This window comes from Notolabrus celidotus, chromosome 12, assembly GCF_009762535.1.
Source record: "Notolabrus celidotus isolate fNotCel1 chromosome 12, fNotCel1.pri, whole genome shotgun sequence".
NCBI classification, from domain to species: Eukaryota; Metazoa; Chordata; class Actinopteri; order Labriformes; family Labridae; genus Notolabrus; species Notolabrus celidotus.
This window is the reverse complement of record NC_048283.1, coordinates 6553908-6567210: the sequence shown is the minus strand read 5'-3', so window position 1 is coordinate 6567210 and position 13303 is coordinate 6553908. Positions and strand designations below refer to the sequence as shown.

At 42.6% G+C, this 13303-nt stretch overlaps 1 protein-coding gene across 4 annotated transcripts in view; it reads right to left on the bottom strand.

Moving 5' to 3' along the window:
• otud7b (OTU deubiquitinase 7B) overlaps window positions 1-13190 on the bottom strand; it is a 62847-nt gene extending 49657 nt beyond the window's left edge. For all 4 annotated transcript variants that reach the window (XM_034697935.1, XM_034697936.1, XM_034697937.1 and 1 more), the window contains exon 1: window positions 13002-13190. The gene's annotated coding sequence lies outside the window, so the exon portion shown is untranslated. The remainder of the gene's footprint in view (window positions 1-13001) is intronic.
• Between the last annotated feature and the right edge of the window lie 113 nt (window positions 13191-13303).

Below are 13303 nucleotides of genomic sequence, written 5' to 3'. Positions count from 1 at the left end.
TCTTTGTTCATGCCAATAAAAAAAAATTGAATTTGAATTTGAATCTTCATGAGTACAAATGTGTGAATAAGCTAGAGGTGAGTAAAAAAGATATTAATTGCAGTAAATGCAATGTCCTCTCAGATGTGACAAAAATTACATTTTTGCTGGAGCTTAGATGTACGGAGCTGAGATAATGATCTTGTGCCCATGAGATAATTACATTGCTTGATGACATTAGGCTTTATGACTCTATTTCTTTATACGGTGAATCTGAAATAAACAAACAGATATATAAAACTGGGGAGTAATCATCTGTTATATTGATTTTATGATTTTGCTTTAATGTTCAGTATTTTGTGTTTAAAACTCACATCGAACACTTTTGAATCTCAGCTCATCGCATACCAACTGTCGAGAAACCAACGTATGATTATGATCTTAGGGACAGTTTTAAAGCTAGGGTTGGTAGTCTCGGTAAACCAGCATGAATTTGAATGTAGCTTTTCCTCATGACTCCGTCTAACCCCTCCCCTCCTCCCTCGGAGCTCCTCCAAAACGACGCCCCCCCCGCTCACATGCACGAGCGCCGCTGATTCTCGACCATATGATCGTGACTGATTCAAAACCGGTCCTCACCAAAACATTATCATAGTGAAAGTTAAAAACACAAACAAACATGGCTGCTGTTAGTACTCACAACTAGCATGCTAGCATTATCCAGTTGTACCAGTGACACGATATCAGGAGAAAAGTTATAACACATGTAATACTGTAACAGCTCTACTGTTTGTTAAACATGTTCAGTGTAGATGTTCTTAATTCCTACAGTGTTGACGGTCAGTGAAGGCATCAGGAGAGGTGTAGAGTGTGTGAGTGGGAGAGAGGAGAGAAGTTCTTCATTCATTCAAACATTGATTGTTGTTTTGTTGGTTGGCGTGATCACGGCCGACAGTGACCGGTTATTAAAGCTCAACGTGTTCACGAATCAGCTCGTCATCACTACAGCGTCCGGACGGACGCTACAATAAATGTATATTTTCTGTAGGACTTACTGAACGTCATTAATTATTCTGCTTGTTGGTGAGAGCTTTTTAGACTCTGATCCGGACTACAGTCCTGAGCAAAGCACCTCATCAGGTCAGAGGGGACAGGCCCGAGAACGAGCGAGAGGGGCAGTAAATAGAGTCAGGGGAAGTAGAGGCAGGAGACGGGGACTCGGAGGAGTGCACGCCGGGGAAATGTACGCGCAGGAGGAGGGCAGAACGGCTGGACGGGATTTGATTGGTTTAAAATTTGGGGAGCCAAAACACGGTGGTTGGTTAGTGTTTTCCCAGGTTTACTCCGGCTGTAGATAGCAGTTTTTTTCACTCTTTTTTAGGAACACATTATGTATTGATTGCCATCAGGACATAAAGATCATTTTAACCAGTATGACAAAAAGTGTATCTAAATCTGATTACCAACCCCAGCTTTAAGGTTCGTGTTTTTGCCGTTATTAAACTCAGGTGATGTGAAGTTTCAGAGAAGTCTGAGTGATGTTCAATAAGGGGGCGTGTCTGTCAGGCGGAGCAGTGTTGCCAACTTAGCGAGTTTTCAGACCCCTCTAGCGACTCTTTTTCAAACAAGCGACTATCAACAAATCTAGCGACTCTTTCTGGTGTTGAATGGAGACTTTTGGAGACTGGCGTGAAAGCATGTATCGTTCTTACTCTACTCAGCAAGCAGTGGATGCTGCTGTCAGCCCCTCCTAGCTGCATTCAGAGCAGGAGGCGTTCACCCCTCCGCATCCAGACTGCAAATGTATCAGGCATGTACGAAGACACCACTGGCTGATCCCGCTTACTGTCTCTTTTTGGTCCATTTAGATAGCTAATGTAAATTGTACAATAAACAACTTGAAAATGTTATGGTTGAAAAATCTAATGTTTTACTTTGATTTGTTGTCGGCTCCTGAGCATAGTTATAAACATATTTAGGGTGTTTTTTAACCTCTTTTGGTCTCTCCCTCCAACGTTACACATCTCTCCTGCAGCGTCCATTACAATTCAAGTTATGCAAATTCAATAATGACGCCATTTAGCAACTTCTAGCGACTTTTAGAACAGCCTATAGCTACTTTCCTTACTGAGGAGTTGGCAACACTGCGGCCAAGCCTGTTGTCTTTAAGTAAGCGAAGCAGATGATTTCTGCTAATAACATAGAATAGAATAGAATAGAATAGAATAGAATAGAATAGAATAGAATAGAATAGAATGTACTTTATTAATCCCAGAAGGGAAATTCAGGTGTCTGGCAGATAAAATTATAAAAATCACTTAAAACAAGTCATTCAGGTGTCTGTCTCATCTTCCGTTGGCTAGAGAGTTATGAAGCCTAATATAATATATATATAATATCCTTTAATTCCTTTAATGGCTGCAGGGATGAATTATTTTCTGTATCTCTCAGTCCTGCAGCACAGAGAGATGAGCCTTCCACTACCAATGTTTCTCTGGTCCACAAAGAAGTTGTGACGTGGATGATCTGTGTAATTTAGAATGTCCTCTAACTTCTTCTGTGTGCATCTCTCCACCACAGCCCCCAGTGAGTCCAACCTGGTTCCAATCACAGTGCCAGCTCTTTTCTACTTGTCTACTTTTCAGTACCAAGTCTACAAGAGCAGCTATAATATCAAATAAACCTTGATTAAATTAGTGTCCTCCATTTGGTTTTATGTTATCTGAACTAGTTGGAGAGGTTATAATTATCTTGTGCGCACAAGATAAAACATATTTCTTTTTGGGACTTCAGGGGCTCCGTATAAATGACTTTTTTTGTTTAATTCAAAAGTTAAAGTTCCAGTAAACCACCAAAAAATGAGTGGACAGACTTTGGACAGCTTATCTTGTCATTGTGGACATGTATTTCATGTATCATTTGACATTTTATCAGGAAAACGTCCTCCTCATCCGGAGAATAACTGTGTCCATATCTGCCTCCCCTTACTGTTAGTCTTGGCTTTATTTCCTTCCTCTCTGCTGTGATGGTTTATAAGCCAGTCTATTAAAACAGGCCTCAGAGGTTCTCAGTCTCTGCCCAGGGGCATGTCACTGCAGTCAGGCCCAGTAATCACCAGTCAAGGAGTGCTAATTAACAGCCGCATGAAGCAGGCCACTGTGGAGAGGGCTATAGGGGACCAGAAGTGGCATTCCCACATTCCACACGGAGACCACATTACATGCTGCTCAGTGTGAGTGTTGTGGACACCTGAAACAGCAGAAAAATGTAATGAGGGTATGTGATCCTCACAGCGAGCGAGGGAAGTGGAAGCTAATCTGCTATCAGTGCATTTCTGTTTGAGATGCGCACAAAAGGCAACCCATAATAAGACACTCAGCCACAGAGCATCCAGTGCAAAGTGTTGTTTACCTCTGAAACACAGCAGCACAGAGGAGGACGGATAAACTGCCTCACTTGGAGAACGTTCTGCTTTGTTTCTTCAATATTCCAGGAAGCTGCCAACCTAAACTCCAGACTCTGTGGGTGAGAAGTCCTCATTCAGCCCCGGCCTCTGTATCGATTTTTTCAGCCTTTGTGAAGAAATCCAAGCCTCTGCATCCTTCTGAACACTGAGTACACTGCCCACCTATCTATTAACAAAGGAGGAAATCTGAAAATGAGTGACTAAACATGTGACTGAAATATCATTATCATATCATTTATCTAATAGTTGATAACTTATAAATAACCCCAGCTCAGTACAAGAGTTCACTTCAGTAGAGAGCTGTTTTGATGCAGTTGCTGCTCATGCAATGCAGCTTTTTTGTCCAAAAATAACTACAAGCATCAGCATCGTACCCTGTGTCTCTAAAAGTGAAGCAACATAACTACTTTTAAACAAAGCATTGTGAAGTAACACAGCTACAAAGACAGGAGCCATAAGGAACAAATGAACTGTGCTTCTCACATTCATGAATCAAGCACTCCTTAAAATGAATGTCTCTGTGTTGACACTGATGTCCAAACATCCCTTTGTTTTATGTGGAGACACTGTGCTTATTATTACATAATTCACATTCATAAGGCATGTGCGATGATGACTCCTGCTTTCATTTGCATATTAACCCTTGAAGAATGACATATTTATTGACCCCAGCTTGAACCTTGGGCTCTGTTTTTCAGAATTAACTCAATCTGTTCCGCTCCAATAAAAATGAATGCAGTTACAGGAAAAAGAAGCTTAAAATTGGCAAAACGATTTGACTAAAAGAAACAAAATGCTGGCTTGACTTGTGTCTACCAGGCTTCAGGACATGTTCAAGATCTCGCTATGCCAAATCAGCCTGAATGTGAAGCCAACCAAGTCCTGCTAGATCTAAGGCCAGTGGCTAAACAAGTACCCGCCTCTGCAGGCGGGCAGCACTAATGCTCATGTGAATCCCCACGTGCTGCAGGCCGGGCCCGGTACACAGCAGGGCGGCTCCACGTCACTCCCTCAGTGATGTCATCATGGGTGGCAGGCTCCTCATCAGGGCAGTGTGTGGGATTACTCCCGCTGTCCTGGATCAACAGGGCAGGGTGAGAGGGAAGGACTGATGACTTCAGTCCCACAGGAAACTACACTCCTGTCTGCAGGTTAGAGGGGCGTCTGAAGCTCATTATTCACCTGCTGCAAAGCTTTGAAATGAGCAGAGTCATCGTGACGACATGTTAAGAGTTTGGATTAAGATCCTGAATGTATCAACTCTACGACACATTTTGACTGGTGTCATTACACCTAATGGAAACTTCTCATTCGTATACTCTGAAGTAGTTTCATCACAGAGTCAGGACTGGATTGGATTTATTAGTCTGCTTCAAACGGCACAGTGGTCAATTAAATATTAGGAAATATATCACAGGTTCAAAGAGGACAAATCATCTGCCGGCTGGGATTGTGCTTCCAATCACATCTTTATTTGTATAGCGCCAAATCACAACAAACATTATCTCAAGACGCTTTTACAAACAGATCAAGTCTAGACCTTACTCTATGTTAAATTATTAACAAAGACCCAACATCAAGACAGGGTGAGACTCAGTCTGGTCTCATCTGAATCCACCATGAGCATTGCACCTTGCAGTGTTTAGTAAGTTACAGCGGCGAGTACAAACTTCCTTTTAACAGGCAGAAACCTCCAGCAGGACCAGACTCATGTTAGACAGCCATCTGCCTCGACTGAGTTGGGTTGGAAAGAGGGATAGAGGAGAATAAGAGAGAGAGAGAGAGAGAGATAGTGATGAGACGAGTAGTAGCAGTTGTTGCTGCTGGAGTCCAGCACGTCTGTATCAGCTGAAGTCTGGAACTTGCTGCAACATTTAATCTGTGGTAACATGAGATAGGATGCTATCACTGGTATAACAATGACATCCTTAGAACATCAGCAACAAGCATTACAATAAAAAAGGCCGTAAAGGCGAATTTGTGGAAGATAGCCCTATGTTCCCACAGTCTTATGTTCCCACAGCCTATGTTCCCACGGCCCTATGTTCCCACAGTCTTATGTTCCCACAGCCTATGTTCCCACGGCCCTATGTTCCCACAGCCCTATGTTCCCACAGTCCTATGTTCCCACAGCCTATGTTCCCACAGCTCTATGTTCTCACAGCCCTATGTTCCCACAGTCTTATGTTCCCACAGCCTATGTTCCCACGGCCCTATGTTCCCACAGCCTATGTTCCCACAGCCCTATGTTCGCACAGCCCTATGTTCCCACAGCTCTATGTTCCCACAGCCTATGTTCCCACAGTCCTATGTTCCCACAGTCCTATGTTCCCACAGCTCTATGTTCCCACAGCCTATGTTCCCACAGTCCTATGTTCCCACAGCCCTATGTTCCCACAGCTCTATGTTCCCACAGCCCTATGTTCCCACAGCCCTATGTTCCCACAGCTCTATGTTTCCACATTTTTAAGATTTTTTTTTCCCACTGAAAATTAGGCCCTATGTTCTCAAAACCCGATCTTCCCACATTTTTAGCACATTTTCCAAATTAGGACTACAAACTATGGTTTGCATCCAGTTGCTTCGCTTCCTTCGACTGATCTGACCGGAAGCCAGCCAATGTGAGACTTCTGTGCTACTTAGTTTAGTTTGTTTATTTAAAAAGGACAATGTGCACTTACATTAAATATTTGCAAAAAAACAAAGAGATGGGTGCACCAGACTTAGCTAAAAGCTACATTCCATCTGTAGTCCATTGCTACTGGATAATAGGTTGGGTGTAATTGGCTACCAAATTGGGGGAAAGGGGGATAACATCTCAAATTCATGAAAAAGGAAATGTGGGAACATAGGCACGCTCCCACATGCCTGATGGCTCATGTATTTAACATTTTACCAGCAACTCAACAGATAACCGTTGGATTTTATAGCTGGTCAGTAAACAATATCTATCAGCCACATGCATAGTTAAGCACCATTAAGTTGGGCTGACTTTATGTCCTATTAGCAGTGTAAGAAGAAGAAGAAGAAGACAAAAAAAGAAGATTGCAACAAATTTGAAGTATTTCCCTATATTTCTAAAACTTCACAGAAACCCAGCGATCATGGCAGGAAGCTTGTTCGAACTCCAACAGACTTATGAAGACTTAACATCGAAATTATTTTACTCCACTGTCAAAAAGTAGTTATCAGAAAAAGTGACCAAGGCACACCTACCACAAGTGATCATAAACCACAACATGATCTCACGAATGAAAGTTCTCATGACCGTGACACTATCCAAAAGCTGACAAACAGCACTGAGAATTAACCAACAGCAAACACGTTGATGAAAGAAAAAGATAAAGACAAACACTGCATGACTCACACAATCATCAACCTTTTGAGCTGTGTTTGCTGAAGTCATTTATTTAATTCAAAGCTCTTTTAAATGACGTAGTGAGGCAGTTTTGCAGCTGTTTCACAAGATGTGCTAAAATGACAGACAGGGCAGAAAAAGTCGAGTCACCGGCTTGTGTAGTTCAGTACAGCGATTATAATTTCCTCACCCTGCGCTTTATGTAGACGAGGGAAAGGAAGCGTAACTGATACAGCAAGCTCTCATTACCATAGCTTCTCCTGTGGGAGTGGCATCTCATACTGTATTGGATTATAGCTGCCCAGCCGGTGCCATGAGTCTATCTTCCTCATATAACCATTAACTCTCCCGTCACACCTTTTGTATAACTGCTGTGTGACTTATCTAAATATAAGTTAGTCTTCTGTCCACAACAGAACGTTCACAGTGATGTTGTAGCTGCTGGCACCCAGGTAGACGCCTGCCAGGTCTCTCCACCCTGACACAAACAGCCGAGGGTACTGGCTGGCTGGCTGCTGTGTCACAAGACTGGCAGGCAACCAGCCATTCCTGTGAGGGTGGGGCCCAGAGAGTTTTATAGGCTGCTGTCTGGACACAGAGGCCTCTCGGAGACAGGCCACCTATTGATCGCCGTCTCACTGTGGCAGCGTGGGGACGCAGGTAGTTTTCTCTTTCACATCCCTTCAGTTCCTTCTGAGCCGTGCTGCAGATAAGAGCGCAGATGCACGGCTGCGTGGATGTGAGATTCTTGAAATGACTTTATTTTGACAACGATGAAAGCTGTCCTATCGGAGCAGGTGCAGGGCTTTGCTCTGAGCTCCACTGCCAGAGTAGGCCGAGTTCCTATGCTGGGAAACTGTGTGAACATTTGACACAAAAGTCATGTGAGTGTCCCACTAACCTGAAGAAGCACTCATCTACTTACTTATTAATCTGACCGTGTTTGAGAGATCCTATGGGAAAACCTCCACGGCCTAATGGGCCAGGCTCTGACACTGAATCCCTCAAGCACACACACACTCACAGACTCACACACACACAAACGCACAATGAGCAGCTGTTTGGGGGAGCCCATCGAGAGAGACACATTTAAATTTTCATACCCTCTGCAGTGCTGAAGCAGCATGGTCACCCTGTGAACCACTACATTCACTAATGCAGTCAAAACAGTCTCAGCCGGTGCAGTAAGGTCCATGTTAAAGCCGCTGTAAACCCAAATCCACAAAAGCCTTCTAACTATGTAATCTGGGGTTTCGTGTACATGATTATATGAATTTGAGAAGTATTAGAAAGCAGTTTCAATCAAGATTTAAAGTCAGGAAGTCTTGGAGTTTCTGAAAACTTTCCTGCATTTTTTTACGGTTAAGCCTGGTTAATGTGTTACAATGATAACACAACAAATTCTTCAAACCAATACTAAGAATAGTCATACTTTTACACCCAGCATGGAGGGTTTAACTGTGGTTGCAAACTTTTGGCAGCAAATGTTAAGCCCTCTCAAGGAGTTTAGTTTCATCATAATACAGCACTAGCGTTGCTCCACAGACATAATTCAGCATTTCATTCACAGCTATGAGGACTAAAAGGGGGCATCTGAGTCTAAGTGGCATCTGTATGCTAATTGCAGACTACAGTATGGACAGCAACATGCGTTTCAACCAAGGAGCAACCTCTGGTATCAAAATATGAAGCCCATGCAGAAGTGTTATAAACTGCAGTTCATTGAGCGTCTGCTTGAGGTAGGCTTGCAGAAACACCGGAAACCACATAGACACCAATTCGAAGAAGACGATCTTTGCAGCAGAAATAAACATGTTTACAGCCTGGTACAAAAAAACCACTGTGGTCTGAAGAGCTCATTTCTCTTATCAGGGTGAATTTTTTTCTAATGCGATGGTTCAGAAGATATTAAGATCACATGTTTTGCGCATTTAAGGACATGACTGACTTGACTGACAGGCAGGGGAACACTGTAGCTGTTGGCTAGGAGGCTCAAAGCCTGCCTCTTTACCTCACACTAGCTCAACAGAAGTTAGGTTGAGTTCAGCATTTCCAATATGGCTCCTGCTGACGATTAGCGTTCATGAACAGATGGGTGACATCACGGATACTACGTTCATTATTCATACAGTCTATGGTTTTAACCAAGCGGCAACCTCCAGTCTAAAAATATGAGTCCAATGCAGAAGTGTTAAAAACTGCAGTTCATCGAGGATCTGCTTGAGGCTGGCTCCAGAAAGAAACCAGAAACCACATACACACCAATTCAAAGAAGACGATCTTTACAGCAGAAATTAACATGTTTACAGCCTGGTACAAAAGACGAGTGTAGTCTGGATAGCTCATTTCTTGATCGGCACACACTGTACAGGGGGTGACTTTTTTCATAACACAGCATTTTCAAAGATATTTAGATTACAAGTCTTCCAATGAGAGGCACAGCTGACTTGATTGACAGGCAGGAACACTGTAGCTGTTGGCTAGAAGGCTCAAAGCCCACCTCTTTACATCACAATCGTTTGACAGCAGCAATATGGCTGCCACGGCCGACTGGCCTCAAAACAGCGCTTCAGAAACAGATGGGTGACGTCACGGATACTACGTCCATATTTTATACAATCTATGTTTGTAACCCATATAACACAATATCATGAGCCTCTTTGACATAGTTTGAAAAATCAGTCATTATTTATCTGGTGCCTGGATGGGAGTATGAGACGTTATAGATCAGAAGACATTGATCTGTGTTTTCACTTTTAATGTGATCAATGAGACAGTATAGCCATCCACACTGATGTATTAAGACACCCGTATTAATAGTTAAATAGAATAAACTACTAGCTTAATGCTAATGGAAATGCTTGGTTGGTTTTCCGACCCCCCTGTCACAGTGCCGGTATTCAACCGTGTCTTCTCTCTGTGTCTCTGGATCACTGCAGTTTCCTATCAGACCTGGGACACACCTTACACTGTAGCTCCAACATGAATACAATGTTCATACCACCCTGATGCACACTTTTTGTGAGGTTACTCCGTCTGCTGTGCTTTATTATGCAAGGCCTAAACACTTGAAGGAACATATTGATGCATACAGCTGCACACAGAGCACCTCGGGCAAGTATTTTCAGCAGGGTGTTGCATCCTCCCCTATAATGCGATTCAAATTCAAACTGTCGGGGTGTCAGAGGAAACATATCATGAGAAATGAGTGTTTTTATTTACCCTTCAATACAGCAGAAACACCGTTTAGCTACATTGTCAGCACGTACATGATAAGAGCTGGTTTGTAAACGCTTGAATGGCTTCATCAGTCAATGCACAAAACAGTGGGTAAATAAATCCACTCACAACCTGCCTCCAGTGGCACCGAACAAGGCAGAGTCTTTTTAAAGCCGTTGTTTCCCAGAGTTATTGCAATTGGATTTTCTTTGAACCATTTGATTTCTGTTGATCCACATGAAAATGTGCAGCTTGCAATCTGCAGCTTATCCCACAGGGATCTCCGACTGTATTCAAATAGGCTGCGGTAAGCATTTCACAGTAGACTTGTTTGAAAATGATACAGAAGAGATTGCATGGATGATGAGAACGGAGAAATGTTTTCACTGTTATCTTAAACGATCAAGGGCGAACGCTTGTAATGCCAGTGGAAAAGGGTTGGTTATAGAAATATCATCTTAAAAGTTGTTCGACTTGCCTGCAATGGGATTATTGACACACTGTTTTAGCTGTGACATATGGCAAAGTCATAAGATTACACAACAGAGGGAAGAGCAGCAATTAACCAGTGAGTCTTACTTTATATTTTCACAGTGCAAGCAGTTCTCAACACACGAGAAACACCGAATTAAATGACATCAAACCCATATCACAGCAAACTCTGACATAAGCAGATACTGTATTGTTGTTGAACTGGTGATCCTCACAATTAAGCAGTTGATTGTGTCATTCTAAATGTCATCCCCTAAAAGGTACAGGAGAGTACAGGTGTGAAGGTTGGAGGCTGTTGTTTACTTTAACATAGTGTCTTTCTTCTTGGAATTTCATCAGACCTGCGTAGTGAGGTTTCAGCTTTTAAACACAATAACAGTCCCAGTAGGCCAGGAGCAAAGTGTACAGCTCTTGTACCTCTGTCCCACTGCATGTCCACTGTGTGTCCTGGTGTCCAAGCAAACAAAAGCACCCACAAACACAAGAACCTGAATAATTCAAGGCAAAGTGTAAGGCAATACTCTGTCAACGTGGTGATGCTGAAAATGATGGCGAATAACCACGGCTATAGTCTAAAGCAGGGGTGTCAAACATGCGGACCGCGAGACAAAACCGGCCCGCTAGAGGTTCGAATCTGGTCCGCGGAACGACTTTGCAAAGTGAAAAAATTACAGAGGAGACGGTAACTACATTTTTACAATAAAAGCAACTACTATTTCAAATCATTGTCCTGAAGGAGCGCACCTGAAGGGTGCTTTTTTCCGGGACTTTTTTCCCAAAGTGAGAAAATAGATGACTTGCTGTTTGCATAATCTGGTTGAGATTCATAAAGACTTTTTAGAGCACTATAAGATGATCCACTAACACTACACCCCTGCATACAACACTGTCCAGCAAGCAGACTGTTCATGCTGGAGCTGAGGGGTCCAAAAGAGTCCACTTTACCTTCTTCATTATTATAATCTATCTGTTCTTTTGCAGTAAACATTACACTCTGTGTCAGGTGAATGGGTAACCTGTGTGTTTGGTGTGTTGGCAGCAGGTTTCAGGGCTTAAAGAGTAAAATATTCTGCCCCACTATGAGACTCATCATGGTGAAAAATACAACAGCTGTTTTTCTAGAAAGATAGTTCATTAAATGTTACAATGTTACAATGTTACAATGTCATTTAGCAGACGCTTTTATCCAAAGCGACGTACATACGAGAACAAGAACAACACAAGCAAAGATCTAGACAAGAGGAAACAAGATCAGTAAGAGTAACAAAGTGCTTCAAGTGGCAATGCACAAAAGTAAGTAAGGATTTTTTGTTTTTGTTTTGTTATAATAATAAAATAAGGAACATCTACACTGAAGCAACCAAACCATTTAAGACCTTCCATTTTCTTCATCAACAATTAACATCACCACAATAATGACCAAAGTACCAAGTGCTGGGTCACTCCTGAGCTGAACACAGATTACCAGAGTAGAGCATTTGAACATGAATGTGAATATTTTCAGAATGTACTTGATTTTTTTTCACTAAAACAAAGGGAAACATTCAGAGTGGTCGTTATTTATAGGTTAATATGTTATGATTTTAATGATCCGGCCCATTTCAGATCCACTTGGGCTGTATGTGGCCCCTGAACTGAGAGGAGTTGGACGCAAACAAGCACAGGAGCACTGAACCTGATGACCACTCAGGGGGGAGTCACATACAATATCTGACTGGGGCAGAAATGCCTTTACATGCACACTGTCAAGTTTCCCTCTTAGGGTTGGCTTAATGACTGCAGTCCAGTGGAGGTTAGAAACACTGGTGCATGAGTAAACAGTTAACACTGGGTTTCTCTAAGCTGGTGCTTTAAGTAAATGTTACATCACACACGCACCTGAAATACAAACCGGGCTCTGGTAATCTGGATCGTGACTGCCAGTGCCAGCTCTCAGAGAATAGGACATAAAGAAAACTCCACTCTAAAAGGGAGCAAAATCACCTCTAATTAAAGGGACAATAAGGAACTTGTGTACCTTTCAGGACAACTTTGAGATGCAGTATTTAAACTGCACATCTCCAGCTGACAGCTCATCAAAAATGTAATGTTCTGCAACCACCAACCTGCACCCATCTACACAATGATGCAGATTAACACTTGTAATGATAGCTTGTCCTGAATGTGGACTCTGATCAAGCTTCTTCGGGGATTCTTTGGAGGAAAATATCCACGAACAATACACATGCTTACATAAACGCATTTGAGGCGTTCAAACGCATGGGGTTCATTTCCACTCAGCCCTGTAACTTTATTGCCATGTTATATACTATTCCATCACTCTGCAGTGTATATGCATTAATTGCTCTTTCAGAATGAGTTCACCTCGTTTGTAAATAAGTGAAGCGAACCGTGACGTTTGGCTAGCAAGTGGCTACTTCAAGCTTTGGCTAATCAGCAGCTAACGTAAGCTAACGCTAGTAGCTGGAGTATCTCTTTACTGCTTACCTTGAACGGCCTCGCAGATGTTTTTCTCATCGTCCTGTGCAGTTTTCCAGCAAGTAGCAACTTATGAATATCATGTATGTTCCCAGGAGCAACAATTCCTAACTTTTTAGCATCTTCAGAGGTGGAACTAGGCGTAAAATCCCAAACCGGACCACCACCGACAAAGTAATTTCTCCAGCACTTACAACAACAACGTCAACCGAAGAGTTAGCCCCGCCCCCAACAGAGAGACAGCCAATCAGAGCGGGGAGTCAGTTTCACTCAGCCAATCAGAGCGATGAATCTGTTTCATTGACGCTTTA